This window comes from Rhipicephalus sanguineus, chromosome 8 (genome assembly GCF_013339695.2).
Source record: "Rhipicephalus sanguineus isolate Rsan-2018 chromosome 8, BIME_Rsan_1.4, whole genome shotgun sequence".
Classification (NCBI taxonomy): Eukaryota; Metazoa; Arthropoda; class Arachnida; order Ixodida; family Ixodidae; genus Rhipicephalus; species Rhipicephalus sanguineus.
Window position 1 is genome coordinate 72,148,709 of NC_051183.1, and position 22,122 is coordinate 72,170,830.

Below are 22,122 nucleotides of genomic sequence, written 5' to 3' on the forward strand. Positions count from 1 at the left end.
TTATGAGTATCATCTTGGTCCATGCTCAGGCGTTACAGAAAGCGCATACAAAAAGAAATCGTCTGAGGCCAGAACTTATTGGAAATGTCCGACTTGCAGAACCTCGTATGTTCGAGGTGGCCCGAGTACTGCAAAAGAAAAGGTGGATCGTGAAATAGACCTTGCTAATGAAATTGCTGAAATACATGGTAAACCGAACATACTGCTCACAATCAAAGAGAAAGTGGACGCACTTGAAGGCATTATTGCCACCGTTGATACCATTGAAAAGTCCGTACAAGCAATGTTCGACAAGTACGATGAAGTAATAGCACAATTGAAAAAACAAGGTGCAGATATAGACTGCAGAAAGACACGAGTGAAAAAGTTTGAAGAACGCACGGAAGAGCAGAAAATTGACACACTCAAGCAAGAAATGAACGATCTAGACCAATACGGCAGACGACTAAACCTTGAAATTCACGGGCTTCCGCAACAAATGAATGAAAATGTTCTCGAAAAACTGAACATACTGGCAAACGACTTGAAGCTGCCTAGGCTGTCAGAATCGGATGTAGAAGCTGCTCACAGGCTTCCGAAAAGAGCAGGGCAAGACGAGGCTGATAAGCCCGCCCCTATATTGGTACGCTTCAGATCTCGACTGACGCGAGATGTCTGGCTCAAACAGCGACAAGAACTAAGGAAATCAAAATCTAAGATCTTTTTCAATGAAAACTTAACTGCCCAGAACAAAAAGCTGTTCTGGCTGATAAGGTGTAAAGCCCGCGAACTGCATTATCAGTTTTTTTTTGGGTTAAGAATGGGAAGATGTTCATGCGACGAAGCCCACGACATCAAATTGTTAGAATAAGAACAGCTGAAGGTGTGGAAGGGCTGCGATAACTCATAAAAGTTCCCTTTTTTCTGGCCGACCTAATTCGTGGCTTCTTTCACACAGTCGCAAAACTATTATGATGCCTTTTCTTTTCGGCAATTAAAAGCTACACGAAACGTCAAACACCTGTCCTTGTTAAATCTAAATGCGCGTAGTCTAAGGCACAAACAAGAATCTGTAAGCCTTTTTTTCGATGCACTGGAACATAATTTCGATATCTTAACATTCACTGAAACCTGGTTTTCTGGAGATAACCCTGATGTACATTTCCCTGGATACAAATGTATTCAAATATCGCGAGAGAACAGAAGAGGAGGTGGTCTGGCGATTTATATTAAAAACTCCCTCCATTATGAAAATACTTTGGAATATTCCCATATTGATCTTGACTATGAATGTCTAATGATGAAATGCATGGGCACAATTATTGTCCTCATGTACAGACCCCCTTCTGGTTCTGTTACCGTGTTTCTTAGTTATCTTGAAAGTGTTCTAGAATATTGTTGTCAATCTGGATTTCCTGCGATTTTCTGCGGTGATTTAATATCGACTTATTGGCAACAACATCAAACAGGCAAAACCTCGTTGATATTTTCTTCTCTTTTGGATATCAAAATGTAATTAACATGCCAACAAGAATTACAGACATATCTGAAACGCTACTCGACTTATGTTTTACAAACTATCAGCCACGTGAATGCGATGCAGGTGTACTGATAGCAGACTTAAGCGACCACTTGCCTTTCTTTATTTTCTTCACGCCATACTTGTCCAGACATAACCAAACTATTCAGAATACAAAAATTGAATGCAGAATAATATCTGAGGATAAGATTGCGATTTTTCAACAGTTAGTAGAAGGTACAAATTGGAACTCTGTGACAGAGATCAAAGATCCCGTTGTTTCATACCACGTCTTTCTAAACACTATCAAAGGTCTCTATGACATTGCCTTTCCTACGACAACGATTAGAAAACCCCGTCGGTCTAGGAAACCATGCATAGACTCCCACCTTTTAAAAAGAATAAAAGAGCGTGATAAGCTGTTTAGTGTTTTTATCAGAACAAAACAACTTAGATGCATTAGCTACACACAAAAAAATTAGAAATAAACTTGGCGCTGATATTAAACAAGCGCGTTTCGCGTACTACGAAAATATGTTTGCTGGTATATCGAATGACTCCAAAAAGGTCTGCAAAAAGGTCAATGACCTTATGTGCAAAGACGATAAATCAGTTATTTCGGAGCTCGTGATAGACGGTGAACCATGCTCAGGTGCGCCACTTGCAAATAGGTTCAATGAACACTTCCTTAGAGTTGGCGACTGTGGGACCACTGTCAAGGAGATAAGCAATCATACATATGTAACTAGCAACATTTCATCCTCTGTTTTCATGTTTCCCACATCCGAATCTGAAATATACAAACTGTTGCAAAAATTAAAAAATAATTGTGCATGTGGCGTAGATGACATAAAAACCCCAGCCTATTAAAGCAGTTGCACCTACCATAAGTAAGCCGCTTTCACATATCGCTAACACAATTCTTAGTTCAGGTATTTTTCCTGATGAGCTAAAGATTGCGAAAGTATCTGTCATCTTTAAAGGTGGTAATAAAAATGACCTTAATAACTATAGGCCTGTCTCATTATTACCTATATTCTCTAAAGTTTTTCAGCAAATTATCAACCTACGACTTTCTAATTACTTATTGCAAGAAAATGTGATAATACAACAACAGTATGGCTTCCAAAAGAAAAAATCTACTGAAACAGCGCTACTGGATATTAAAGAAAAAATACTTGACAATTTTGAACATAAATTACTTACCATAGGGATTTTTCTGGACTTCAAGAAAGCGTTTGATTCGGTTAAGCACCATATTTTATTACGGAAACTTCCTTCATATGGAATTAGAGGAAAGGCTCTAGAACTTATAAAAAGTTATCTAAGTAATCGGCAACAGTGCACCAGTCTCGGCGACACTAAATCTAACTAGGTAATATCATTTGTGGCGTTCCGCAAGGATCAATCTTAGGGCCTTTGCTTTTCTTGATTCATATCAATGATCTACCTAACATACCGCTAACACCCGATGTTCTCTACGCGGACGACACCAATATATTCTTGGCCGGTAATTCCCTCAATCACTTTGAGCAAGAAGCAAACCTATGGCTGACACACCTTTCTGACTGGCTGAAATGTAATAGATTAGAACTAAATACCAAAAAACAAAATATGTTTTATTCCGCCCACGCAATAAGCCTATTGCAAGCGAGCCTACACTAACATTTGAAGGGCAGAAAATTGAACGTGTCACAGCGCATAAATTTCTTGGGATACTTTTTCAAGAACACTTAGACTGGTCCTTACACACCAACCACGTTCGTACCAAGATATCCAGATCGACGAGTATAATCTGCAAATTGCGACAACTCCTTCCTCTGTGGTTAAAAAAAACAACTATATTACTCCATTGTTCACTCACATCTCCATTATTGTCTTCTTGTATGGGTAAATACGACTAAAGCAAACACTGATAAAATTCACATCTTGCAAAAAAGAGCTATACGACTAATATCAGGGGTTTCATTCAGGCATCATACCGCGCCTCTCTTTAAGGAACATAAAATACTTACGGTAACCAACGTCATGAAACAAAAGCTGGCAATGCTTATTTATAAACAGGTACGAACTGACCGCTCAGGGTTTTATCAGAGGCACCTCCCGAGAGATCACAGTCATTACCTACGGCATAGGGTGTATAGATATGAGAAACCACGTACGAATTACGGCACAGAAAAACTATTGTATAAAATTTCGCATTTCCTGAACGAACAACCGATTGTAGCTTCTCTAATTGACAATACATTCTCATATGGCATTTTTAAAAAGAAGATACAGGAACACTTCCTATCTACACAAACATAATCACCTTCATCATCTTTGTTTCAAACTCCTTGAGGTATTTTCTTTGTGTAAATCACACTAACGTTTGGTTATGTTATCTAAACTGTGTTTAATTTATTGTCACATTTATTGCTTATTGATCCTGTTGCCTTTTGATTTTTGAAACCTTCTGTATTGAAATTTCAAGTTTCTTTAAGTATTTTACATGTCTTACATTAGCGTTTGTTTATGTCCTCTACGGTTTGTTTGATTTGTCAGACACATATATGCTTTATTGATTTCATTGCTGGGCAAATTTTCGCTCATATATGTTTTCCTGTACACACATGTTTTGCGTGTAGAAACTCATTTATGCTTACTTTTTATTGACTTTTTACTTTACACTGAGCACTGTGTCATTTTGAGGGGTTTTGGGTTTACAGGGGGCAGGCGCTTTGTCAGGCTTTTATGCCTTTTCGCCGGTCCCCTAGGCAAATTGTACCTTTTTTTTGCGTTTTGCCTGAAATAAAATTCTACTTCTTCTTCTTCTCTAAACTCCGAAAGAATGGTGCGCCACAACTTGCGCCACAACGATTGGTGCGAGGGTTGTCAAACGTTGAAGCAATTACGAGGGCGTGCAAATGTGCGCTAAATATAACGCGTCTTCAGCAAAGAACAGAGCGTAGAACGATCTCGTCTGTATATATGAATGGCTCATTAAGATTGTTGTTAGCATGCAAAATATTTACGAATTCCAACCACCACGAGTAGTGAATGCTAGCTGCGGGCAGCTCTACCTTATTGCTTTCAGAAATTGCACTTTCAGGTTATTTCGATATTGTCTTGATCTTGTCCCACTTGCGATATTTCTAGTTACTTCGAGCTGGGGAGTCCGCATTTTGTGAAAATGCAGACTGCGTGATCGAAAAGTGACATTGGTGCGACCCAAACATGCTTGACATGCACAATGAGAAGGTGATCTACTATGTTTTGCTGGATGTATCTGTTCAAAAGCAGCTTGTCAATATCGTCTTGAAACGGTCCGTTTGCGCGGTTTTCTCGATATCGTGTGACAGACAAGCGTAGCAGCTGTGACACAATATATTTCAGGTATTCGCGGAGGGCAAAGCACAAGCTCGGGATAAAATTCTCAGTTTTTCCGCAATCCGCCTTTAAATTTTTTTTTCTGCTGCCATCTGCCGTTTTTGTAGGGGCCTGGATAACTCGAATCGTAAAAACAAAGCCTCCGAGATTACGAGGCGTCTCGCGACTTTGCCGCTAGGAGAAGGGCGCATGCGCCGAGGCATCGTGAAAAGGTGGATTGCGAAGCAATGTATGCGATAGCAAAAAATTCGAATGTTATATTAAGTAAGGCTACCAGCTCTCTGTCCTTTAGCATACGACCTGGCGTAACTCAACAAAATGCTGGAGCAGTTGCGTTACGCCATTTCATCACGCAATTTCCTTACGGTCGTTGCAGCGAGCGAAGTCATACACAGCTTGGTGCTGTCTGTTGCTTCAACGTGAACATGGCAATGACAACAGAGCACGTACAAATATATGAGCCATCTGCTGATCGATGTAATATAAGGCGCAAGATACAGCAAGCGACCACGCCTGGCCAGTGAAAGTGCGGAGTTACTGTCGGCGATATTCATACACCCACTCTCGTCTCTGGCACCCTCCTATGGGCCTTTCGCGCTATGGAGACAGCCAGCACAATTCATCTCTGCTTGAGCAGCGATCGCCACCAGCGGTAAATATGCGCCCGGAGTGTCCATATAATTGCCATTGCCATAAAAGAACGAATTGTTTTTACGTTATGCCTATCCACGTGTCTTTTAGTGTTATCTGTGGGCTCTGGATTCGTTGTAGCTTGGAGCTTTCTGCTACGTATTCGCAGTAAATGTGCTGTCAAACCTGTAGTGATGCCCCTGCAGTTGCTTGCGAAAATTTTACAAGGTAGTTTTTAGGTCATGACTTAATAGAGCCGTTATTCTTAGGCTTACTGATTGCGCAAAACAATAATTTTATTATTTTCAGTTCGACGTGCGAGATTTGCAGAAAAACTTGTATCATGACGAACGACAATATGCTGCAGTGGTACTTTCCGAAGAAGGCGGGATGGTGCAAGTGGTATGGACGCACTCCATGCTTCTGTATTTTCTTCTAGACGGCGAAATAGACGTGTTAGAACCTGTGATAGCCGAAGTTTGAGTTTTACGAAACAACATTGGCATAATTCAGACAAAGTATCATTGCAACCGAGTGTAGCTTTCACTCCAAGTGCCTCAAACCACCGTATAAAGGAAGTTTGAATAATTTCAGCCCCTACAGCTGAAACTTCACACTATATAATAGAAAAAAAAATACTTCGTAGGTATGTGCATGTGATTCCGATAAATTTTTACGACAGTCGATAAAAAGAATATCAAATTCAAGTTAATATTTGCCTTGATAAATCAAAACTACTAGAAATAGTACTTGACTTGTCATATGCTACGCAATATCAAACCTCTAAGTGAATCAGTAATCACAACTTTTAAAAAATGCATAAGGATGACGTAATACTGTATTATACACACGTTAATTTTCGCAATACAATCTAATGAAAACAGCTTTTGTGCAGATACCTCATAAATGAGTGTTCATTATAAGTACATATTATCAATAAAAAGAAATTGGTATTTTAACAGAAAATTGATAGCGCCATTGGATGGCGAGATGTAACAATAAGCACTAATAAATTTGCAATTTGCAACGTAAATTTTGTTCTTTAGAAAAGTAACACGGGGACGCACCGCGTAGGCGAAACTTAACCTTGTTCAATTTTAGAAGCTCGCATTCGCTAAAAATGATTACTAGCACTATATTTTAGAAACATGTGACCAGAATATACAGCAAGTGCATCAGATTGTCTCAGTTAATTCCCACCAATTTTTAATTGTGCTATTCTTACCGCTTTCTGCTCTTAACAAAGTAAGTCGCAACCACTACAGTTCACGCGACTGACCGGTAATCTTTACCGACTTTTGCAGCCTAATGGGACATGAGGATATGGGCGTAGAAATCAGTAAATGCTTCTGTCTATTCTAGTCGTGGTGTATGAGGCTATAACTGTGGTGACCCACGTAAAATATGGAGCTACTGTTATTTTCTCAATTATAATGGAATACTTGTTCTGTGATGCCTCGCGGGACGCATACATGGTAGGAATAATATATGAGAATCTAGGTTCCGAAAGATTCGTACCTGCATTTTGTGGAGAAGTCAAGGTTGTAAAAGGCAGGTAGTGAATTTCCTTACACGCATTTTTACCGCATTCGCTTACAAAGACGTTCGTGATTTCTGTGTCATGTAACCGGCTAGTATGTAGTCAGTGAAAACGGCCTATCTTTCTTACAAACGTAAAGGTAGCAGGTCATTGATATTGTCATATCAATGAACTCATTGCTTCTTGTTTTTGTGCAACACCTTCAGTGTAAAAGTTCTGCAATATCTGCAATACAACCTTGATTCGTATGATAGTTTTTTAAGGTAATACCTCTCAAAAGCTTGAAAGTGTTTGAAAAACAACTGTGCCTCTTTGGGAGCCTGAATTTTTGTAGACAAGAAGTCCTCATGTGTTGTGAATTTGATTACAGAGTAAATGCTAACTTACAGGAAGGCGTCGTTGGACCTAACTTGAAGATCAGACCCCTTGAAACTGGCGAGCGCTCTGAGCATGGACTTCAAGCGCATCTCATCGAAAATATTGAAGACAACGATTCGGTTGTAGTCTATGGTGCGTGCATGCTTATTGTTCAAAGCAAAAATAGCTTGGATTTGGGAAGAAAAGCGAGGCTCAAGATTTCACTTAGACATCCTTTTTTGCAGACTCAGCTGCAGGTTTTATTGCATTGTGTGTGGTTGCCTTCTGTCGACGGCTTTGTAAACCAAACAGCTCACGCAACAGCACACATCGAACAAATACACAGTATATTTCTAACCCAGTAAAATTCTAACCCAGTACATACAAGAAAGTTGTTACGCTCGCACGATTCCGAGAATTTAAGCAAATACCGGCATCCACAACTCATCCATCGATTGATTGACTTATTGATTGATTGATGATCCAGTATGGGTGACCATGCCGGCTTACCTTTGAACGGATACGCGATTTCGAAATATTAACTAGCCACGGCATGTCTCCTCATGATAACCAGTCTATAACCAGAATGCTGTCTTATGTGTACTTTGAATATGCATATGCAAGTTCAATTATTCAAAGAGACCAAAATATTTCATTTCTCCCACTAGCTCTATCACGATTGGTCCTTGGGTTTTGGATATGTAGAAATGGGGTGTTTCAGCTAATTTGCGCCAAGTATGTTTTTAAATTCGAGCGTATAAAAAAAAAAGCTGTCAAGAATTGAACAGAGCAGCTATCTAATTATGAATGAAGGAAGGCGAAGTTGCTGTGCAAACGTTGGAACTTTTCTATTGAATATTTTTCGATAAACTTACTATTTTCAATGTAGGTAAGCAATCTTTCTTCATTACCGGGCTCATAGGGTGAACAGTTACCTTATCATGGATGAAATATTCCGGCGTTAGAGAACAAGTGTAGAAGTTTTTCACTGAAAAACGTTCGCTAGAGTTGGTACCTAAACGGGTAATTAAGCAATCCTTCTTAATTATGGACCTTGGCTTATTGGAAAAAGTGCCCTGACGTGCTGCGTAAGGCTTAGAACAGTAGTGGGCCAAGTCGACACGCTTAGCGCAAATGTTGTTCTTGATAATCCTAGGCGCAAGTTAGCTGAAACACCCCGCTTATTGTTGACCGCATTAGGAGGGTTAATTTGTGGCAAAAACACCTAGAGTCTGTGTTCCTCGAGTGGGTTTGCGCAGTTTATCGTTATTTAGCTGCCTTAATAAGTTAAATGGAGCGCCATGTGGAATAAAAGTGATATTAATGTCTGCGCGTTTTCCGGCATTTCAGTAAATTCACAGTGGTCATATTATTTTTGAATTACAGGTAAACATATAGAAGATAAAATTGCGATTTCTGAGCGTGCCGCAAACCATAGAACTGGTTTTGATTCCTGTAAGTACCACAACAGGTAGAAAAAATGTTCACTCTCGAAACTCACAATAAAGTTTGTCAACGTTTCTCAAGTTTGTCACAATAACTTTTTCAGCGAAGTACCACGCCTCAGACATTTTCCCGGAAGTATTTCTGGTATGTGACTCAAGGTTCCAGTTACAGTTCAACGGACGAATGAACTTGACCGTTTACTTAATGATAACCATGCAAGTTGTAAGTGGCCTTCATTCGTTAACTCGAAGAAGAATTTTCTTTAGACAAACTTGTTGCAAATACAATATTTTCTGTTGCACTTATCAGGTGAGAATACGGTACAGTGCGCTCTCTAACCCAAGGGTGCATATCGTGCTGCGAGGCATAGAACTCTCTCACGTGAGTATGTTTATACTTTTGTACACGAACTGGGGCAAGTATTGACATAGCTGCTGCTTAATACATTTTTTTCGAATAGCCGGCTTTCGGTCGTCAATCATTCATTGCATCGATTAGTGTAATCGAAGGATAAACAGTGCGGCAACCAGCTCTCGCTGAAATTAGGGCAATCGCGAACGAGATTTATGAAGGTATTTTCGCCTCCGGCATGTAGCCTAATCTCCGAACCTTCTCCTAGGTAAAATGTTAGGCAGAAAGCTCTCGTAGGGGGCGGGATCAATACGTCCACTGAGAAGAAAAAAGAACTGACACAGTCTCTTATGCATTCGGCGATGACTTCTCGAAGATGAACACCATCTTCATTTTCATCCGGCGATGACTACTCGAAGATGAAAACCATCTTGTTTTTCATCCGGCGATGACTACTCGAAAATGAAAACCATCTTTTTTTATCTAAGTCTAGGTATTGATCCTCCCCCGGCCCCAGCCGTACCGAAAGCTTTCAGCACATAACGGGGTTCTGCACTGCCTTCAGGATCGGAAGCTTTGCAAGCTTTCTGCACCCCGCCAGGTTTCGCCTTGGCTCCGTGATCGGGCCACCTTTGAGGAATCGACAATTTAATGTGATAACGTGATGGTCCCGTCGCAAATTTGGACGATATGCGACCCCATAAGCTGACGCTCTTAAGTGGTGAATATTTCAACTGATGATGCCATCAACTGATGATGATTAAAATTGCCCGCGGTCAATTTTCGTGTTTGATGATGCATATAAAGCTTTCGCCTTCGAGTCGTTTTAGGTGAATGTATAAGGGACCCTGCGAGCTCTTTGCTGCATCCCGTCCCTACGTATTTTTTTCTTTGCTGAACAATAGGTGAGCGACTCAGGGTACCATGTACTCTTTTATGGGACAGTTGCCCCTAGAATTGTCCTACAGTTCTGCCAAGAATTCTCTGTGCGTCTAGGAAAATAGTTGACGATTGAGACTACCACATGTACTCTACTACGGCAGAGCAATGGGTCCTTCCGAACTTTTAGAGACCAGAATGGGCAGACGCAGACGCAACATAACAAAATTTTCCCGCCTCTTTTCCAAACCCATCACAATGGCGACATGCGCTGTATCCAATACTGTAAGACCGTCGTAGTTGCTCTGGGAATGATCGTTATATATCATTACATATTTTGATGGCAATTAGCTCATACAGCAAAACAACCAATCAGCCTTTCATCGCTTCTACGCAACAAGGAGCCTTTTAACTTAATATCGTAATACAATATTAACTTTGAAGCAGCACGTACAAACCGAGAGGACGTATGGGCGAATTTCCAGTTAACCACTTCTTTAGATCTTTCAAGACTGTTCTAACTGCGACAGTGCCACTGGTCTAGAGAAAATAACAATTTCACAGCAACGGAAATCTATCAAGGTTGAGCCTCACAGGTCATGTGCGACGATGTTTTGCTAAGTAGTATTTGTGAACTGAGCCCCATCTGTAGGCCCTGTGTACTGGTATAGGGATCCTACTGGTAGTAGTTATGGCGATGATGATACCTAACGGCTTCAACAAGCCTGCGTGCGCTATGGATGTTTTACGACATCGATATGCCGTTCAGTCTTTCACTTATTTGTACCATAACATTAAACTTCGCATCAACAACGTGATTACGCGCCAATGGAAATAAAAAAAACTGCATTATTCAGAATCGTTCTTCAACAACTTCCACAAGAGTTTCATCGGGAATGGAACGTGACGCTTTTTCCATTAGGAATACATAGAGCTGCATAGAGAATACATTCAAAGGAAGGTGATGTGCAAGAAGGACATCACACAGGGCAGAGAGAGAGAGTACCAACCTCCCATCACATCTATTAAGTGTACCGTAGCACATCGGTGTCAGCTCTGTGCCAGCGTGAACGAAGACGTTGACGTTCGTGTGGTTCGTGCTTGCCGGGTTTCTGCCTGAACCAGCTTGGTTGTCTCACGCCTTCTACAGAATAATAACAAGTGTTTGTGGGAGAACACGCTTGTTGCATAAGCAACGAATACGCATTGGACAGAAGTTCAGGGGAGGATGGAGGCTTAAAAATATATTAAAAAAAAAACCTTGAACGGGGCATATTGGCTCCAATGACATTACCCGTTGAGCTATTTTATTGCGATAGCAAATACATGGAGACTCTAGGGGCTTTTCAGCCGTCGCCATCGGCATCGCCCTCATGTTCCGTATGAAATAGAAATGGATAACTTCGGCCCGCCTATCGTATGCTCTCTGTCCGAGTGAAAGCGTGGGATGGTTGCCACCGGTCGCGGCTCTAACAGTTAAAACGCGCATCGCCGCCTCCGTTGCAGCAAACGCGCATGGAGCTATGCCGGAGAGGGGCCTGCGTCGCTCCGGCAGCAAGTGTAAACTTTGATAAAACGAGCGAGGTCACGCGCGTTCCGAGGACAGTGCTGATTAGACGGCTTATGCCTTTTATGTCTCTGCTCTCATCGCTTATTTTCCTTTAAAGCGATAGACAGCACGAAGATCGCTTCACTGACAGCAGCAGCAGCGCTTCCTTACGCCACCGCCTTGTTCAGTTACGCCAGATTAGGTCCTGAAGAAGTTAGCGGCTACACTTACTTCGTATAACATTCCCATTTGTTGCATCACATTCACTTCTTCATCCTTGCGACAAAACAGTGAATATTTCAAGTAAAGCTTGGATTGAGCCACATGTGTAGCTGACGGTGTTCCGAACAACCCTCCTCACTCACAACTGGCGCGCGCACTAAAAAATAATAGATAAAAAAAAGTTAAGGCAGGTTCACACTAGGGGTGCCGAGCCTGAAGGAAGTGCGGAGCTGGACAGCCTTCTTTGTTTCTTTTTGGTTCTGTCTTTCTTTCCTCCTCTCTTTCTTTTTCTCTTTTTCGGTTATTTTCTGTCTTTTTTCGATATTTCTATTTCTTTCTTCCTCTCTCTTTATCAATTTCTTTTTGTATCTTGCTCTTTCTGTTTTTCTTTCTATTTTTCTCTTTCTTTCTCTTTCTATTTCTCGCTCGCTTGCTCTTTCTTTCTGCGTTACGCCAAGCGAGAACAGCATATGACAGCCCTGGCCCTTGAAGTGCTCCGCACTTATCATCATCAAGGCACTGGAAGAACAAGGTGAAGAAGACATCCTTGGCGCGAGCGCGCGCTCACCTTGTCATCACCAATGTGCTCAAAGTACAAAAAGGAAGAAGACTTCTCCTTGGGGCGAGCGCGCGCTCAATATGCTAGAGATGGCTATGGCACTCGTAGTTTTGCCTACGTTACGCCAACCTAGGACAGTGTGCACTCTAAGACCAAAGGGTGTTAAAAGAGCTTGTGTTTTGTCCTTTTGAGGGCTAATGAGGCTGCCACAGCCATTATTCTCTTTAAGGACTAACGACACCGGGTCTAACAGTTAGTTCCCACGCAGCTAACTGTTAGTCCCCACAGATCACCTCATTTAGTCCTCAAATTTGCACCTTACCGGGCAACCGTTAGTCCCCGCAATTGCACTTTGCCGGGCGAGCGGCTGGTCCACTCAAATAGTCCATTCGGATGAAGTTTTTATCAACAGTTCAAGTGGTCCGTTAGTTCCCCGGGACGATTTTCTGTAGTTACTCTCCGCAAGACCTAATACTTTTCTCGCGTGTTTATTTCCGCGGTGAGCAACAAATGTCGCGAAAAAAAAACAGGCAAAAAAATATTTAGTCATCCTGTATCACTCCTTTCGCAGTCAATACGACAACGAAATACAATAGTTAGACAATGAAACGGCTTATTTTTCTCTTTAGTTAGGAAGTTGCTGCTTTCATTCATTGAAATCAATGTGAAATGTAAAATACAGGTCCAGGCGCGTTGTCATATCTCGTACAGTCCTTTTTGTGAAGCTGCTTTAACGGAAGCGGTAGATTACTGGCATTGCACGCGCCAGCGCACACAGCATTCTGGACCTTGTGGACAACAGGTGCATCCTGCAACGCACAAAAAGATTACAAATAGTGAGTCACACGTGACTGAAAGGATGAACACGCACGCATATGGCAAATACGTGCAAGATGAAATAAGAACACGCGTCTAAATTATGGCATGCAAATAATTTCTCTGTGATGTACGTTATCAACAAAGACGCATTTCGAGCCAGATAGCGCAACAGCTCAAGTGCGGCAGCCACACCATCCGGCCGAGGTGCCGCCAATGAGTCGGCCAGTTTTCTACGATTGGCGTTGTACAGCTCGAGCAAGGCCGTCCGCCGTCGCTGCCACCAGCAAACCTCGAGCAGAATAACGAGAAAAGGCGAGGCCGCTGCCATGAACGGCGCCGAGCTGCTTGCGAGTCAGCAACGAGGATGCCGACGGTAATGGAGACCAATTTTCACAAAAGTCCTCGACCGTGCGGCAGTACAGCGAGCGAGCGACCGTGTAGCCGCTGGTAATAACGTCAAAATTCCACAAAGTTCTTTCCAGCGAGCGGCAGTCCAGCAAGCAAATGTGGGGCTGGCGCCACGAACGGCGGTGAGCTGCTTGCGAGCAACCGAGAAGCCGACAAGCAACCGAGAAGCCGAGAGCTCGATGAGCGAGCGTCCGGGGCCGACGGCAATGGCGGCCAGTTTCCCGGCGTTGACAAAGCACAGCTGAGCTGACGACCAAGCCAGCCTTAGCGGCGCATTTCGTGCGTGGGGTTTACAACACGATCGCGCCCATTGCAGGCAAGCGGGATGCGTGGCGCGCACGCGACAAGTACGGTAGAATTAGGAATGATCACTTACTTGTGAAAGAATCCAGTGCCGATTTCTGCCCAGAGTCAGCTTGAAATCATGGATGCTATAGGCTAACTGTCTCCTCGGCCACCATTGCCAGCCGGTGGCGACGGAGTACCGTGATTACGGCGGAGATATACAGCGCGACGGCTCGACGTGTCGAGACCAACTACAGGCTTTATGGTGCGGCGAAATGTAAAAGCAGCACCAGACGCTGATTATCGCGTACGGGTATATCTAAGGCACCGCGGCGTAGTTCGTAGATCGTCGACACAACCGCGAACACGCCACCGCGAACACAAGTGGGAAGACTGACCCAAGAGCGAGGAGGAAACCCTTAACAACGGTTTGCACACGGAACTTATCTCTGCGCATGACCTGCACCTCCCACGCGGTTGGTCCCTTTACAGAAAACTGGTTCGCACACGGCGCGCATCCATCTGCGGTTGCTCATTCAAAGGTCCATCCGTTCATCGCACGCGCCTATTGAGCTCCGTTACTCCTCTTTCGGTTGCCTTAGGGTGTACAATGACAGCACACAATAGCATACGACAAGCCGGGTGGCTAATGTTCTCCGCCCATAATAAATTTCCTTTCCGGGGTTGCGGTTTGAACCTGGGTCCCTGTGGTCCGAAAGCGAATGCCTTGAACACTAGGCCACGCGCTATGCTTCCCAAAGTGATTTAAACTGAAGCGTTCTACCGACGATGTAAAAAAATGCATTTTGATCCATCCGTCATAGGAACTGGTGTAACACGAAAGTGAAACGTGTCCTCGCAGAAGAAGCTGAGTGTTTATTATACATTGATATACGAGGGCTTGCACAATGTGGATTGGTGTTTGGAAGGTATAGCATCGCCCGATGTCGACGCACCCACGTTAACGCCTGGTGGCACATCTCCATTGCGACGACTAACGTCCATGAACAAAATAAAACTTTTGTGGTAGCTGTAGTAGTTAACATACACCTAGATATACACCTGAAAGATGTTTTCAACGTGCACATAACGAACTGTAACTCAACATACAGGTTTTCAAAGCCTCATCATTTGAGGAGAGAAGCGGCAGGGTGTGCGGTCTATAGAAGTCGGTGCCATTGCACTGGAAGCTGTTGCCGGCGGAGAAACAGCGTTAGTCTATTTAGAAGCAGCCCTACGCTGGCGAGGAGGTGTCACACGCTGACGCGGAAGGCATACGCGTAACTGCATCGTCACCAAATCGAATCACCACAGACGCCGCATTTCACCGACCCGACATTTCTACAATATTGCAGCGAAAACCTCCGCCGCGCAGAGTCTACCGAGCCGATCGCATTCGGTGCTCGATAGTGTTCTGATGCATTAATCGTGGCCTCAGACATTGGCTCCGGTAACGCGTCGTCGCTAGTGTTGGTCAGGCCGTTCCATACAGCATGGCGAGAGCGTAATTAGGAATACGGTGTGACAGCCAGAAGAGCGTCGGTTATTCGACGCTGAGCTTCTGAATATAGTCTTTATTCGCAGAATGTTAGAGTTAACAGAATAAACACACCACGGCCGCGCTAAACACTCGACGGGTCTCCCTTCTAGTCTGGCCGTGATTTCTCACGGTTCGAGCGGAGAACGCGGTATGACAGCCACGCGAGTCTCGCACAACTATTTTTATTATGGATGGATACTATGAGCGAGAGCTTGGGCTTGTCACTACCTCGTGGCGTAGGGCGTCGACAACATTAGACCTATTTTGGAGACGCGCCCAATGGAACGGCAGCAGCAACGATGCAATGGCGCGTTGCCGGAGGTATTCGCGGATGCCACGCAGTACTTGATTCTACCGCTACCAGACAGCGGAAACACGACGCTAACCAAGAGCACCGGGAGAGGAAAGTGCGAGCGATAAAAGGTGCGGTCGTGAAATCTCCTGCGTGTGTGGTCGTGGCGTAGTGGTTAGAGCGTCCGGCGCCTATCGTCGCGGACCAAGATGTCGTGGATTCGGCTCCTGCTTAGGGAACGTTTTCGTATTATTTTGTTTGTTATCTGATCGCGTGCAGTTTGCTGGCGTATTTCCGTGACGGAAATATGTCATGAAAGTCTGGGTGGACCCCGAAATAAAACACTTTCGTGTTAAAAACAATTGAGAAGCTGTACACTCGCTGTTGGCGCTTCACTGAATATTTCATGTTCGCGGACTAAATGCGATCTGCGTGTCAACACGTGAGGTGGATATCAAGAATTGCACATTTAAGTAAAACTCCGAATTCGAAAAACCTAATTTCCTAAACTGCGTTTCCGTGACCACTTGATGGTCCTTTTGATGGGCCGTCCTACTGGCTGAAGAATGCTGGAAAGAACATGTAAATGGCCACACCGACTCCGCCCAAAAAACAGCGTTCCTGAGTGTCTGCTACCTATAAGGAAAGAAATAAAAAGCAGTTTGTCATGCACGCCCACGACAAGCTTCGCTTGCCCCCATTTCCACGACTGGAGAAGCGCTGCTCACTTTTTAGAAAGTTAGGCCTCTAGAGACAATTGATGAAGAAAAGAACACACTGCACACTTTCCCCGGCCCGTTCGGAACAACGTGATACGGGGCGCGGTTTACTTATAGTACGAAATTTTGTCACGTGTAACCTTTGCGAGAAATTCAGAAAATCCGCCGCTCAAGCTGGGTCCCCATTCACGCGAATTTTGATGTGCAAGGCGCCTTCGCCACAGTGTTTGGCGGCAATGCACGGGAAGTGACAGCCACGGCTGAAGACTGACAGCAGGCGAGGAAAGATTGTCAGTGACACTGAACTTAGAGAAGAAAAAGAAGTTTCCTAATTAGTGAAGTAGTGAACAAAAAAAAGTTCGATCAATTTCTTGAAGCTGCTTGAATTTTACTTGAGTAGCACATTTATTTCTTTGAATGCTGGCTCTATGTACAGCGCCAAGGCATTTAGAATGGGTGATGTGTAGCTCCAGTCGGTTGTAACATCTTTATTCAATGTATTGACGAGGTACATGATAGAAACGTCGACTACGGTTTTTGTCGCAGAGTTTTTAGATGTGTGAAGCATTTTCTAGCATTTTTAGTCACTCCAAATGGTGTGACCGCTCGTGGCAATGTGTATCACGTTTTATAAGTCTTTTGAGAGCGTGGAAAAAGCTTAACGGTTCACGCATGAGCTGCCACAAGACAGTCATTTGCATCCACACAGCATGCGATGGTTCGAAAAATGGCAGGCGTGACACTAAGAGATACGAAAGCAGTAGAGTGTATCAGAACTCAGTTTTATTGTTTGCATTCACGCTCTTCCACAACGTCGTTGCCGATTATATCCAATTTTCTGCAAAACGGTCTCCTTAACGCTGTCGCGTTTAAACTGACGGCGCGTAGTCAAATTTGTCTGGAATGCACTACGCAGAAACTTGCAGGAATATTACCTGAGTATCGGGACCTGTAAGTTTGCTTAACGAAAATCTCGCAAATTACGACTTTTCTTTGTGATGTAGGGTAATTTATGAGCAGTACGTTAACTGCCCCGTTTTAAAGGCGAACCGTTCGTGGTTCGCTAGAAAACCTGCTAGGTGCATAAACGTGGCCTAATGAAATGAAACGGTAAAATTATTGTGTATACTCGAGCAGCTCTTTCACAACCGACACACAGTGACAGAGCCCTTATCGGTGCGTGTACGAGCACTGGATGATGACACAGGTGTCCCACTGCTCGAACACCGCCAAATGGCCCCCGCTGTAGAGGCCCCACCGGAGCAATGGCAGGTTTTATATTGTGAAAAAACTTTCGTAGACGTCATAATGCATGCACCCGTCTACACATTCAGACGTACTTTCATGAACTGCAGCACAAATACTCGAGCGCAGAATTTTTTTCACAGATGTGTGTCTTCTGCTGGCCCGTATTACGCTGCTGTCGAAACATCTTTTGGATGGCAGTGTTCTGCACCCGAATACAAGCATTTTCACAGCAGAGGCTTACACAACACATTGAAGAAGTAGGAAGAAGAAATGCAGTCATATACACTAAATTCCTAAGCGCCGTAAAACTTTATCAACTCTGAAAATTACAGAAATCCTGTCATTGACTAGCTGTACACACTCCTGAGCGCCGTTGACACATCGAAACATCATGGAGTAATGTGCTTGGTGCCCCGGCACCATGATGTAGATGGCTACTTACTGGTTGATGAGCTTGCCACATCAGTCTATGCACACGTTCCCAGATATTCTATATGTGTCCTTGTAATGAACTCAAAGCCCTTGTTGAGAAAAAAGGCCGTGAAATTACTAGCGGCGGTTATGGGATATGGAAGTAAGTAATAAGTTACATCTGATGAATTCATACCTCGGTAATTGGCCATACACATCTAAAATACGCCGCACGGATTTAACACTGTCGGCTTCGAATAGAATACACATACATCACACGTGCGCATATATTGTGCGATGGCGATCGACCCAGCTGTAGTAGATGTGGCGAACCACGCACGGTTCACCACATTCTATTACAATGTCCTAAAATGGAACCAGTAGGAAGGGACATTTTTTCCTACCCTACCAAGAGCCATTCTCTTAGAATGCCCTGAACTGTAAGCCAGTAGGAAGGGACATTTTCTTCCCGACGGGCAGCAGGTTTCACTTCAATCTTGAATGTGCAAAAGTAACGAGCCTCTTTTGAAACATGAAACAGTATGGGCACCTTCTAAATCATGCCATTACTTTTAAAATTATATTCCTAGGCAATCCGTAGCGCTGCCTCCCAGCAGTGGTTGCTGCTGCAGCAGTTACATTTATAAAGCACCGGTCTCCCGACCATTGGACTCAAGGGCGTTGACGAGGAGTTCGCGCTAATGCCGCACTACTATATTATAATACAATGATCACTTGTAATACTTTTCATCACGCACGTTTGACGTTACTCTAACGATTTTATTATTTCTATGATTTTACGCGCATTTAGTGCGGAGAGTTTTATGCCCTATATAGCCACTAAACGCCACCGTTGATCGCATCCTATATCATAACCTGGCCCACTTCGTCTGGCTTTCACTGGCTCTTCCGCCATAAAGCACCATGTATCGTCATCAGCGAGCAGTCCTCTTGTTCGTTCAGTCACTGCGTGTTTTAGATATTCAACTGAATGGACGAAGCATGAATTCCTAGCTAATGAGTGTAGTGATCCCACCATGTGCACCCTCTCCTTAACTTGTCGCGCAGTAAGGAAGTTAATGTTCTTCACCGGGCTACACGTGAATGAATTCACAGAAAGTGCTTACTCTACACATTTTAAATGTCCTCACAGGTAACCAATGAGCGAATAGACTCTTCGACGAACTACGCCGTTTTATGGCAGCGTCGTAGCTCACACTGTTGGTTGTTGCACATTGCGAACGACGGAGTTGCTTTTGAAACGAGTCAGTTAATTACGTACATACAGTGAAACAGCATTCGCATAGCAGCGTGCATTAGATGTTCTTGCAAAATCGATAGGTAAGCATGAATGCATCAACAGTTGAACAGTTTATTTTTCTTTTAGTGGAAACAGGAGCACGAGTATTATGTGTACTACGGGAAGGGCATCGATGCGTACAAATCCCTCCAAGGACTTGTGAAGTTTATAAGTAAAAGAACGAAACGTATGGAGCGTTTGATATGGTATACTTTGTAACAGGGTAAGTAGAGAAATTGAAGTAACAGGAAACCGGAAGCAATTGTAATGAAAAAACAACTTGTATTCTCGCGGAGTTAGATATAAAAATGCCATGTCATAACTAAAGACTTCGTTAAGAATACATTGCGTGGTGTTTCTCGTATTACCTCTTTTCGAGCAAACAAGGCTAAAACTAGTCTTCAGTAACAGTAACCACAGAATAATGAGTCAAGTCACGTTCTTTTATAAGGAGGGACTACAAACTGTTTCGTTATTCTATTTTATTCTGCCGGGAAAAAGAAAATATTTATCAGCGTGGTTCTTGTTCTTTTATTCTAGCTTAGTATTCTTTGGCTTATTATTCTTTTAGTTAGCTTTTATTCGATCACATTGTTATTTATGGTAAACATAAGTACTTACTGAGCTATGATCATCATTCTATACCTAAGGACATGCTAATGATGACTATGAAAATGATGCGACGTCTCTCCGAATTACCTAGGGTAAGGCGGGGCAAAATGAGACAAAAATTTGAAAATAGTGAATATTTTTTTTTACTTCCCTATTTACCATAAAATGTCAATACAGGAGCTTTGTTTTTGGTACAAGGTATGTGCTACATAAATATGGCCATGTTAAGACTGTTCAAAAGTCTATTTTAAAAAGAAACGAAAAATGCGCCAGATGTCTCATTTTAGCCCAACCTGCGGGGCAAAACGAGACGCTGCGTGAGGTAAAACGAGACAGGGTGAAAAATATTTTCTTTCAGTTCTTGCAGTAGAAGTACTTCAAATTCACTCCGTGGGCCCCCACGCAGTCTTCGTGAGCCCAATCTTTGCACTCCACGCATTGAATCCAGACAGAACTCGGCACTGTGTTGATTCAAGGCTCCTGAAAAGCATTCAGTGCTTTTTTCATGTCGTCTTTCTCCCAGGAAACTCTAGATGATATTCTCTTGTACGTTCGCACCATCCTAAACAATAAAGTATAATAGATAATGAGCGTAAATAAATGGCTGACTTAATAAGGCACTCTCTAAGGCAATTCAATGCATTTGTGTCGCGTTTTGCCCCGTTCACATGCCCGGAATAATAAAATTTGTCCTTTGGCCCACTGCACTAAATGAACTAAACTTTTGGTGGCATGTAGATAGTAGTATAAACTAAAAAGATAAATGCTTACGTTGTTGTACTGGCACCGGAGTAGCTTCATGCACGGATCCGAATATTTGACCGAGCAGAATTTCTCCTCTTTTTGGTGGGTCACGAACACACTGACGTCAACCGTGCAATTTTTCCCGCTGGATCGCTGTGAGCAATCATCACCTTTTACACATAAAACGTCGAAAACTACCGGCACCTACCGCTGAAATGGAGAAACAAAGAAATGTACTTTAGGTATTAGCTATAGAGGGCGGCAAAATCAAAATGTTGCGTTTTGCCCCGCGTCTCATTTCGCCCCGCCTTACCGTACTAACATAAAAATTATCTTTATCTAGTATTGATGATTTTCGCCGAAAGTCCCCATTGCTTAGACAAATCAAAGAATTCTCGTGTGACAACGTTCCTCCCAACTTTACTGTGCCTTCGCTTAAGTGTCTAGCTCTCGTAAAATAGCCTATCTCTGCAGAGTCAATACTGACGAGATCACTAACTTTCCATTGCGCTTAAATAGCAGCCAGCGTCCGCAACTCTTACGTGTACGCACCTCATGGGAAGCCTGAGCAGTGCGGAGGCCGTGCAGGCCGCCCTTTCGTCCTTAATCAATCCGTACTAGCCGCCGCTCCTGCTGCACCTTCGTCATGGCTAAGGGTGACAAACGCTTGGCATACGTGCGAAAATAGTCCGTATTGCTAGACATGCATCATTCCCGCACGTCGAACGTTGTTGCCGCTGCCGCAAGTGACGTTGCCAGCTGATTGCAATGCGAAAGTTAGCTGAGAAAATCAGTTCTGCGGAATCGCGCAAGGTGGCGGAAGGGTTAAGAAAGGGAAAACAGACAACCACCCGTTTGTAGCACGAAGCCACAAGGAAATCCATGCGGATTTCTCTGAAATAAAGCCTCTTAGTTGCCAAAAAATTCGTCCTGGTCCGGCGATCGAACCCGAGACCAACGCCTATCCGGGGCGGTCGCTCTACCAATTGAGCTAAGCAGAAAGCTAGCAATTGGCAGCGCGAGAGCGAATTCATCAAGTCTTCAAGTCTGGTGGATGATTTCCCCTCGGAGCTGCCACTGTGTAGTGACAGGTGCGCTTTTCCTTCGGCCCGCTCGCTATCCCCAATAGTTCGCATCTGTGCACTTCCTTCTGGCTTGGCACCACTAATGGGAAGCCACCTTATTTTTTACTGCTTATTTTGTAGGTAGCTCCACAATCGTTTTTCTTAGAGACGTCAAACTGTGACGTTCAGTGCGTAAGGGGACCATTGCACTACATGGGCTACTGCGTCACCTGAGAAGCGCACAACCATTTGCACCTGCCACAGAAAATTCTGCCTGTGT

At 43.5% G+C, this 22,122-nt stretch overlaps 1 pseudogene; it reads left to right on the plus strand.

Moving 5' to 3' along the window:
• Window positions 1-22,122, plus strand: part of LOC119403319 (venom metalloproteinase antarease-like TtrivMP_A) — a 179,252-nt pseudogene that overhangs the window by 8,754 nt on the left and 148,376 nt on the right.